Genomic DNA, 11,455 nt, shown 5'->3' with positions numbered 1-11,455 from the left:
TTTTTAACGTAGACGCGATTATCTGTATATTTTTATATTTCAATTAAAATTGCTATTATTGATAACGTATTGTATATTCTTGATTGTTTTCCGATTTATTAGTATTGGAAAATATTATGGATGTGGATTTGATCACAATTTTCTGAAAGTAAATAGGAGCCAAACAAATAACAGAATAAACACGTTAAATATTTATTATGATAATGTTTCTTATTATAATAGTATTTCTAAAATACGAAGATTTTTATTAATAAAACGCTTTTTATCGTAGATTTTTTTATGAAATTGTATTACAAAAAATAGTTATTAAAAATAGTTACTAAAAAAGAAAAAATATCCATGCAAAACGATATTTTACAACATTTTAATATTTTTTTTGTAACTAAAGTAACAAAAATACTTCAAGTGACTATTTCGAGTTAATTACAAAATTAGAACTATTTGAAATATCAACAACAAGGAAAACTACTCATAGATAAGATGTCAAAAATGTGTCCAATAATAAACTTAAAGCGAGTGCTACTGACAGATATTGCATGCTTATCAAGCACAGATTAATGGAGTAAATATATCTTTATATCTCTCCAAATGTTGTATAAGTAGGCTACCTCATATTATATTAATGAATTATACTGCAACAAGTAATGACATTTTCTGCTAATATATGATTAGATTGCAAATTCTAAACATACCTGAAAATTTAGATATTTTAAATATAATTGGATGTATTATTAAATTTTCTTGTTTTTTATCTCTAGAAATTAATCTCTTAAATATACAATTAAATAGTTTGAAACACACCTACTATTAAATTAGTCGAAATCTTTATCAAATAATGTCTGAAGACATATAATAATAGACAGTAACAACTAACAGAATTATTTATTTTCTGTCATATTTGATCATAGTATTTGAAATTTTATTTTCCATTTTATTTAAATGGATATTATAAAGCTTGAAAAAACGTTCTGTCATATTTAGTCTATAATTTTAAGATAGAACCTTGGGATTTTTCGAGCCACAATGCATTAGACCGTAGGGATCGATGCTTCTCTCCATAGCTATTTGAGAATGCTAACGAGAAAGCTGCTCCAGTAATAATAGTAATATTCATTACTTGGTGTCGGTGTAGAGGAAGGAGGAGTACGGAGGACATGAAACCGGGGCGCGGTTGTAACATCTGCTTTAAACGTGTAACTCGCCGTGCGATTATCAGTAATGTTGATGCGACCGGCGCCGTAATGGCACGCGGTTTGCGCTTTCGTGGAAACAGTTAGTCCTGCAAGTTTAATACAGCGTCATCGATGCGCGAACGTTGATTCTCGATATTCCTTTTTTTTCGTCACAACGAAATATAAAAAGAAAAAGTACATAGAATATATTGTACATACCTAATTTACTGTAAATGATGTCAACATACTATACTAACATTGTTAATTTCGGTAAGCGTTTTAATTAAAAAATGCTATTGTATAATCTTTCTTTAAACAGTGATGTGCTATTTCTATGAGATAAAAAAATAATTACGTTACTTCATGCATGTAGGCAGCCTTGGCCATAAGTATAAAGACTTCTCAATTTATTGCAATTTCTTGGAAAAGATAGTAAAGTAATAAAGGCTACAAAGGAGGATACATAGAACAAAAAATATTAAAATTATTATAAAAATAAATATTATCTTTCGATAAAACTATTTTTTAATTTATTTTTTGTTTACGGATATAGGACGTTTATGTGAATTTATGAGTGTTATACTTATGGCTAAGACTGTACTATAAAAATGAAATAAAATTAATGACAACATAATATTAGTATTATTAAAATTAGCGATTTACTAATGCGCTTATTCTACATTTGTTGTTCCTCTTATTCTGTATATAATTTGCCGTTATGTTTCGCATTTCACATTTCATTCTGTCTTAATTCTGATGAGGAACATATGATGAGCATTGAGAACGGAAAGCAGCTTTGCTTATCGATTGCACACGTTGTATTCTGGCTTTATCTCGGAGTGCGAAATTAAAGTCAAGGCCCAGCGTGGCGTTTTCGTTTCCATGCACCGAAAAATGGGTCGCAGGTATAATGCATGTGCGACTGAAATTTTCAAACCGCGCGACATCGGAGCGGGTCACATGGAGCTATTCACGGAATTGTTCGCCATTGAATAAGCGCTACTCTCCTAAATATTCATTACGACAGTTTGTGTTAAAATTAGCTTGGCGTGAAATTAATTCAGTTTCATTCTCCCAAAATGATTTATACGGGTTATCGGCAAGGCAAAATTTGGAATCGTTCGTAATTGTCTCGTCGCTTGTTAATAAGCATGTTAAATATAATGGGCTATTAGATTATTTAAATGTATAAATGTAGAATGTATGGAAATATAAACGTTTAACCTGTAAACGCTTTTTAGATGTAGCATATTCAATTTTTTTCCAATGCGTTTTCTATTGCTTATAACTTTTTCATTTATAAAGATACATATATTTGCTTAGTTATATTCCTTAATGTCTGGCACTTCGATCGGAAAAATCACTGTTTATCTAATTTCCTTTTCATTTTTATGACAGTACTAAGCTATCGAATTGGATTGGGTATGCCCAAGGTATTGTTCTCGTAGTATAGCGTTTACGAGTTAATATCTATCTCATTATACACAACAATATATAATATACACTACAAAAAGTGATGTTCACGTAGTCTATTCGTTGGATTGTTTACGTAACTTGCTACGAAATTGAATTCTGTGTCGTGCAGGACGACGTTTAATCTCGAAAGAAGTCGCGAATTTCATGATCGAGATCATTCTCCATGGCGTGAAGGAAAGTTCCGAAGCGAATTGATGGATCGAGGTAAAAAGCGCTTTATGTTCAACATCGACCGGCCCTGCGGGACTCATTTCGAACTCGTTCGTGACACTTTTCTAGCTGTTGTGAAGTCCGTGAGCGAGCTTATTCGCGAATTAACCGCGAATCGATACGGTAAAACGTGTCTGTGTCCATTGTTACGCTTATATCGTCGTTCGTATTTTTCGTTATAGCGCTGGTTGTTTTTCGCCGGCATGCTCGCCTCTGCGCATTTATGAGCATCTCATGTGCACCGTGGAAAAACATGATGACGCCTATAGTGTCGGCATTTCGGATTGGTGTAACGGAAGCAACACATTGAATATGTTTCCTTGTTTGAATTCATTTTGCGTTGTGAATTATTCAGGACAACAAACTGTAATCCTGTTGACTTCTGAGTATTTTTTTCAAAACATGTTTAGTCAATATTTTGCAAGTCTCGCAATCTTTAAACTTTATAAAAAAAAAAAAAAATATATATGTTACCTTATTCTGCAATTAACCTATCAATTCACCATTTCATCTATAATTAAACACTGTGATAATTTTTCGGAAAGTTTTAAAGCACATTTTAAATCGAGAAAAAAGCGTACTTGTTATAGGAACAAGCTGCCGCGGTTTATTGGATGACACCGCGCGATAACGTGAAAGTATTTTATTCGCGCCGGTAACACCAGTAACGGCGACATGCGGGCTGTACATTTTTTTTTCCTCTTTCGTCGACATGGTAATAACGAAATTAGTTTCTGGCAATATATTATCGAAAATCCGGTAATGCGTTTCGAAAGCGAGCGATTCGACGAAAATGCTTTTTCAATTATTTTCGCGTGGCGTGGAGTGCGTTCCATGTCATCGGTAAAATAAAATTTTGTCATCTAACTGGGTAGTGTGTCATCGGTTGAGTCTCGAATTACCGAGCGGTCATTGCACTGTCGGTAGCTCTGTCAATGAAGCGGTCCGAGTGCTCTAATTTCGATCAATTAATAAGAGACTGCGGCTGCCCGCCCAGGAAGAAGGGTCCATATTCCTTCTTCTAAGATTGAGTGAAATATGCAACGTACAAGAAAATGAATATTTAACATTGAAAGATGTGGTTCACCATTAGAGAAGAATTGTTAATCTGAGAAAATTTTTCTTGCTAATTCATAAAGAATATTAGATTAGTTTGTTTAATTAGTTGCATAATTTTTTAAATTAATTTACATGTACTGTGTTTGTATCACTTCATTTATTTTTAACACACGCATCAAGTTTTTTTATAGATTAATATATAGTCTTTACAAAACATTATATTAATTAATTAGTATGAATATGATATCAAGTTGATAAAATATATATATATATATATATATATATATATATTTTATGTTTAATTAAAATTTTAAATGTCCATTTTGGACACGTGCCGTATAATTTGTATAACGACTGCAACATGATTTCACGCAATTTGTCGCTTATTGAGCCGCACAATTTATTTGACCTACAAATACGATGCGACGCGGATAAAAGTTCGTGCGGACGACTGGAATCCACAGCCAGATATTCCCAATGTGATTTGCGTCAACGTCAATATACGAATGCATCGCAATGCGGTACTGTATTTAAATTTCATTATCTTAATGATGTCATGCAGTTTTATCTAATTTAAGATTTAAATGTCTACAAAAATAAGAGTGTTGTAAAAAATATAAACAAGTCAGTAATATTTATTCAAAATAATAATATTAATTTTTATCATGTTAGAGAATGTTAGATAGTTATCTAACAATATTACTACATAGATAAATAGATAGATAGATATAATATGGGAGCAAAGAGAGAACTTAAGGTAGAAGAAGGACCGCCAAATTTTTATCCACGTCGCGTAGTGTCTGTACGAAACGTCGATAATTCTCGCTATCGATCGTCCCACCGGATGCAGTCTTATAAGCCTTTTAGATTACGTGGTTCCCCTCGTTGCGTTGCACCGAATGCACTCCCTCTCCCCCTCCTCCTATCCACTCACCCCGTTTGCCCTAACGATTTATCAACCTCATCTCCCTCTCTTCGTCTCCCTCTCGTCTCCCTTTCGTCCTCCACCTCCCTGGCCCTCCTCTACACGGACTTTAATGCCGTTTTGCAATTTCAACCTCATTTTTGCGCATCGTTATCGCCTCGAGCAAACAGTGATAATACGCATCGACCTTATCAGGCCGCGGTGCTTATCGGTGTGCGCATATTTTTTCAGGCCATTCAGTCATTTTCGCAAGAGCCCGCGCGTTGCACCGCGCCTTTGTACGATTAAGCGCAAAAATGTAAAAATTGTCGCAACTCATTTTGACATGACGTGCCACATCCTCGTTTTTTCTGTCTCAGTTCTTCTCCTCTTTTCTCTCTCTCTCTCTCTCTCTCTCTCTCTCTCTCCAGTAATGCGAGTTCAATGATTTTTTTTCGGTGCCATCTCGTTACGTGTTGTTCGTAAATTCATTCAAGGCCGAATTAAACTGTATTAATCGATAAGAACAAAAGCAAACGGTTTTTTCTTTCAATATCAAATGATTTTTCTTTTTCAATGGTAGAAGCACAAGAATTAAAGGCAATTAAAATTGATTAAAGGCACGTTTTAGATGTTTTTATGAGGAAGTTAATTAGAAGAAATTTATTATTAGTATATATTATATATTCAAGTTGTCATATGTTGACATTTATCAAAATTATTCACAAGAACATTCGTGAAGTTAAACTGGGATTACTATTACTGCAGTGCGAGCACGACGTTCGCCAACAGGTGGTCCCCCATAATATGCACAAATCGATTTTACTGAAACGTGACATAACAAATTTATATGATTCTGTTTGCGTCGAAGCTGATTAGTCGATGAATTCAAATTTTGCATTAGTAATTATATGCTTCGTCTTAATCATGATAATGCAACCAACTCATAAATGCACTCATAAATATTTGCAAATGCGTATAAATATTTGTGTTTACAAGACTGCAATGCGTACAAACGCATATAATTTCGGCTATTAATATTATCGGAAAATTGTTATTTATTTTATTGGATTTCAATTATTTTATGTTTAATGTATCTTACAAAAAGATTGAATTGGCGAATCATCCGTAGGGATTCACAGGGATAAAAAATTCTCACACGCAAAGTTTTAATTAGTAATTTTGAAAACTAAAATGCACGACACATTCCGCGCGCCTGCGTTTAGTACAAAGAGATCATATGCTTGTCGGCGGGTAAAGGCAACATGTTGCACATAGCCGCATCGTTTTCACTTTGAGCGTCGTCCGCTGAAAACCGTCGAATTACGCGACCATTTCTCCCGGTGGCCTGTCGACAAGCTTAGCGATTAGATTTCTACTAGAAAATGTTACATTATGCCAATTTGTCGCGCTTCCTTTCTTAACGAGAATTTTTTCTCAGAGGCGCCGAGAGATTTTCTCAGTTATGCGCGTACACGACCGTCTTTAGAGTATTCACTGGCGTTTCTTCCATTTTAATGGTTCTTATAAGATATAGCGTGCTGAAAGAGAGAGATAGAAATGGAGACACATTTCTCAGTCTGCCGCCAGCTAACTTATTGCACCGGCAGCAACCTGTTCCGGTAATGCCAGTCGTTTGTACTTCGTATAAAGACGCAAACGAGCATTTACGAGTGAAAGTAGTTTACGAATCTCCGTACTTTTGAGGCTTCCTACACCGATAATCTCAATCTGTTAACCTGAAATTTTGTATGCTCGCGAAATCATTCACCTCCTTACTGGCCTCATGCAGATCCTAGCCTTTCCTTTTAAATTTCCCGTAATGATACGCGCGTTTACGTCGTGAGCCGTTAAAAGTTACGCGCCGTTTCATTATACGCGCATTTCTCGCGCTCTCTGCTTTTTCTATTTCTTATTGCATGGTCAGTACAGTGATAATTCGAGCTTCTCCTTTCTCCCTTTCTCGTATATTAACATTAAGATGAGATTATTGTCGGGTTTGAAAGTACGCACTGATGATTGCGAAAGTGCACAGAATGATCATGAAAAATGCTTACTGCAGCCTTTACGCACATCATGAATAATTACATCGACAGTTACGTGATGCCGCGACGTTATCTGTGCTTTGACACATAATTCAATCAATCTGTTCGAGCTAGAATCCAATACAATGTACATACATAGAAGCAGCATAAAAAAAACAGCAGAGTATTGTATTTTATGTATGTATTGAGAACGAGAAGATATGATTTTCTTTTACACGAAAAGAACGATTTCGCTGATGTACCTAAAAATTTAGCTATTCTAAAATAATATTGTTAGATCATTAAAATAATTATGTAGGACGCTTGAGCATTGATGGAGTTGCAAAAATTTAACGTTCTAGGAATCAATTTGAGCGTTCTACATAATTATTTTGATGGTTCAAATAAAATTATCTTCAGATCTGTATCTGACCGAATGTTTGGATTTTATATAGACTTTAGCAAAACCATTCTTTCCATAGTAAAAGTTTAAACGGAGTTTCTGAAGTCCTTGAGCTTACGTACCTGAATTAATCATCGAGTGTCACAGATGGGTTCTAATAGTCAACGAATGATTTCTTCTGGGATATAAATGAAAGTCTTAAAGTTGCGATTTATTAATTATTTCGTAAACATAATATAATAAAATTGTCTTTTATATATTTACATTATATGATTATATTTTAATTATTTTTATTATAGAGCTTAAAGTTAAATTTTTAGTAATTATAGCTAAAATTCCTGCTATTTATTTAGATATCATCTAAATTATTTATTATTTTGTATAATGCATATTATACAATTATATAAATAATTATATAAAGATCTTATTTTAGAAACAAATAATGCACACTCGAAAGATTGATGACGTACCTACATCTCTAGCTGCATTATCAGTTTTTTTCTTGAGACAGATAAGTCTCTTTATCTGTCATAAGAATTGATATCGTCAAATCCATGTGTTACCAATGCAATTTCTTGCTGCTATTGCGTGAATAAGAACTTTCGCGAAGTAAGGAACAAATTAATATTAGAATTGCTACAGTTATAATCATATATAAAATCACATCTCGCTGATCTTTTCAGAAAACTTGTATTCGATTGAAGGTCACACTATTTTTCACACGTATGAACAATAAATTGTACCGCTAATTAAAAATAAAGTCATCACCTATATTCAAATATCACAATTCCCAAGGAAATACACGCGTCGTCCGTGAATGAGGTAGCAGCTGAAGCCGTTAATCGAGCATCCCTCGCGAGCGCGTCTCTACGTCATGATGTATTTGTTTTCCTCGCTATCTCACCCGTCATCGTTGTCGCCGTTCCTCTCCTTCGTCGGAGCAAATCGCTACGTCCCTGCGGACACCGCTGATCTCATGAAAACTTGGGTTTTACGTAATAAGATGGACGCGCCAGTTTCCGTGTGCCTTTCACGCGGCAAGGCCGCAGAAGCACGGCAAGTCGCCGTGGGATCGTAAGGGCGCGTTTACGCGTGTAAGTGCCCCTACGTACGTGCACGCGTGTATGCGTGTGCACGCGTACGCGTACGCAGTCGCATATGCAGCCGTTGTAAAATGCCGCACGTAGGTAGACGTCTCAGTGTCTCCCAACTCAACTTCAAATGAACCGATGAACGTCTGACTAGGTATAGGTACGAAATTTTCATACATCCTCTCTGATGTTAGTTACACACGGGATATGAGAATGTAGTGAGATTGCAGCGCGAGTAAAAACAATGTATGACTTCGAGATCGATAGAATGAGTCAGAATTGCGCAAATCGCTGTTGCACGGGGATAATGATACCGGCGATCGTGACGATCGTATTATATATCTGGTAATAATCGTTGCCGTGTTGATCCCGCGAGAATAATAATCTTGTTCCGTAAGAATGGCGGACATAGGCGCGCGATGCAATAACGACTGCAAGCTCGATACCGTTATGCGAAAGTGATTCCTCGCCGCTATTGCCATCGGTTACGTCGTAGAAGTGTTACAGATCGCGAATCAGTATTCATGTTGCGTGTGTAACGCTAAATGCCATTGTCCGATTCTTATCTCGTATTGACATTGTATATATTTAGTGGTAATGCTAATGTAATGCGATATGAACAAGCATTCAGAACAATTACATGATCAATATGAGAGGACATAAATAAAATTTTGATGCGCGCCTATATAAATCAAATATAGAAAGATTTAATTGCATCGTATTATTCGGTTGACTATACTAAAGCTCCTTGTTAATAAAAGTATCGTAAAAGCCATGTTGGATCTAATAATCATATTATATTTAAAGAATTACTAAGCGCTTCTCGAATAATAGAATAATTAGATTCAAGATGGCGAAATAGCTAATAGGAAAATATGATATAAACGTATGCTCAGATAAAAGAAATACGCCATGACTTTCATTAATATGTAGAGCAGTCTTTACAGTTTGCACAAGTTGCGATCGACGACGGTTGTCCCAGTTAAACGATCGCCAAAAATTTCAGCGTAGATCCGCAAAAAACGGAATAAAAAAGACGTTGGGAAACTCTGGCCGCAACTATCCCGATCTCTGTTAGTTCCGCGAGCAGAGACCATGAACCGATCGTGGGAGCCTGCACAGCTGAACGTTAGACATATACCGAAGCTAAGAAATGCCTAAGAGCGCCGACTCGTTCCTTCTCACTCTCTTTTTCTCTATCTCTCTCTTTCCCTTCCTTCCTTTATCCTCTTTTTCTATCACTACCTTTTTCTCCGTTTTTCGTTCATTTTATCTCCGTCTGACTTCGCAGTTTTATTCTGTTCTCAGATCTTTCCCGCCGACATCGACAGTCGCGTTTTCAGATCGAAGCCTCTTACTTTCATACCGATGTACCCTATTTGTCCGTGCCTGGCACCTGGTGAACCGATTACGCAGATCGGATTGTACGGTCATATGATGGAAGCGGCTCCGGTGCACGTGCTCGGAAACCCGACCGGGAATCGGAACATTGCCGTTTCTCCAAACTATGCTACATCTTTTAACTATATCGACATGGTATGCCTCGATTCGATCAGCACTCGTTGCATTGATATTTTGATGTTCAGCAAATCTTACGGAATTGAGAATGAATTGATATCGCGTAGAATATGCTGTTAATGCAAGGAGAATTTCAGATGTTTAATTAATCCTTGAAATTATAATTATTTATATATTGTAATACATTATTATTATGGAGAAAAACGAGCTAGAGCGAGAGTGAGAGAGAGAGAGAGAGAAAAAGAGAGAGATTGAATTGTCATTTATTTGACACTTCAGAGACACTCTGAGACACTGTCCTCTCAAGCGCTTGTCCAAATATATTATATGTAATAGAATACACATTGTAAGAACTGACAGATATAATATAATCTCACAAAATGTATATTCTTTAAAATAAAGATTAAGAAGAAAGTAAAATGTAGCAAGCGAGGATTTCAAGAATACGCAAATTGAGAATTGCATTCAAGAAAAGAAAAATTTATTTAAGGATCATTCTTGCTCAATACAAATTAGTTAACAAATTTTTTCCATTAAGAAATAAAGTATATCTATCCAGTATACTAACCAGTAAACCAAGATCAAAATTAAGCACAGACAATAATTTGTCAAGCAATCTTATTGTTAAACAAATAATGATAAAATTTACTTTTATTCAAAAGATTTAAGAGAGAGAGAGAGGGGGGGGGGAGAAAGAGGGAGATAGAGAGATATGACTTTCTACTGTTTTCGAAAAATTATCGAGATTTCCCAATGAAAGTTTTAATTTCCTGGTTAGAACTAAGACTAATAAATATTTTGTTTATAAAATATGCTATGACATTTGCCATACACATATATGATTCACGATATTTAATAATTTTATACGACCGTGACATCCTCTCTCCTATTATATTATCGCCTTGCACGAATACATGGGAAAATCTTTAATATCGCGTGTGTGATTCTTTATCCTTTAGTGCCACGATATCAGTCTACCGAGACGAATGTTCTCTCTCTTTCTCTCTCTCTCTCTCCTTCTATATAATGATTTACCTCTAGATAAATATTTATACTATATGAGTTCTCCCATAAATTATCGTATCTTGTAGCATTAATATAAACATATATTTCTCGGAATTTATGTCTAATAAGTTTGAAACTCGTGAAAATGATACTGACCTAGCGAGCCGGCACCGTGAAAATAATCCAGAGTGCAAAGGTACAACTAGCTTTCGCTTTCGTGGAAGGACGTATGCGTATCATGGTATTACATTAAAGTCGTAAATGTAAGGCAGAAATTTATTGCAGTCGTCGTTGCGTTGCTAATGGCGCTTTGCAAGGTATAACGATTTCGCGATCGAGACTTTGTCCCGTCGATCTTTCGTATATCATTAATTTACAACACGCTGCGCTTAATGCGCGAGTTGTAGAAATCACGCGATGTCTCTCAAACTTACCACACGCGGGCATGTAACAGGAGATATAAAGCGCATATCGCGCGCTCGCGCGCCCGCGACAGTGAGATTTATTCATAGCGGAAAGGTTAATCGCGAGCGCGCGCAGGATCGTGCGTTGGGTTGACCCTTGACATCGTGTTTCGTCGCAGTAGTTCTTAC

At 35.7% G+C, this 11,455-nt stretch overlaps 1 long non-coding RNA gene across 1 annotated transcript; it reads left to right on the top strand.

Annotated features, from left to right (window-relative positions):
• The first annotated feature begins 6,101 nt into the window (after positions 1 to 6,101).
• LOC105152649 (uncharacterized) lies at positions 6,102 to 10,531 on the top strand. Its single transcript, XR_846975.2, has 2 exons — positions 6,102 to 8,499; positions 9,648 to 10,531. It is a non-coding gene; the product is annotated as an uncharacterized LOC105152649 (long non-coding RNA).
• The last annotated feature ends 924 nt before the right edge of the window (positions 10,532 to 11,455 follow it).

This window comes from Acromyrmex echinatior, chromosome 1 (assembly GCF_024713525.1).
Source record: "Acromyrmex echinatior isolate Ae372 chromosome 1, ASM2471352v2, whole genome shotgun sequence".
Classification (NCBI taxonomy): domain Eukaryota; kingdom Metazoa; phylum Arthropoda; class Insecta; order Hymenoptera; family Formicidae; genus Acromyrmex; species Acromyrmex echinatior.
Note: the sequence above shows the minus strand (reverse complement) of the source record. Positions and strands in the feature narration are given on the sequence as shown.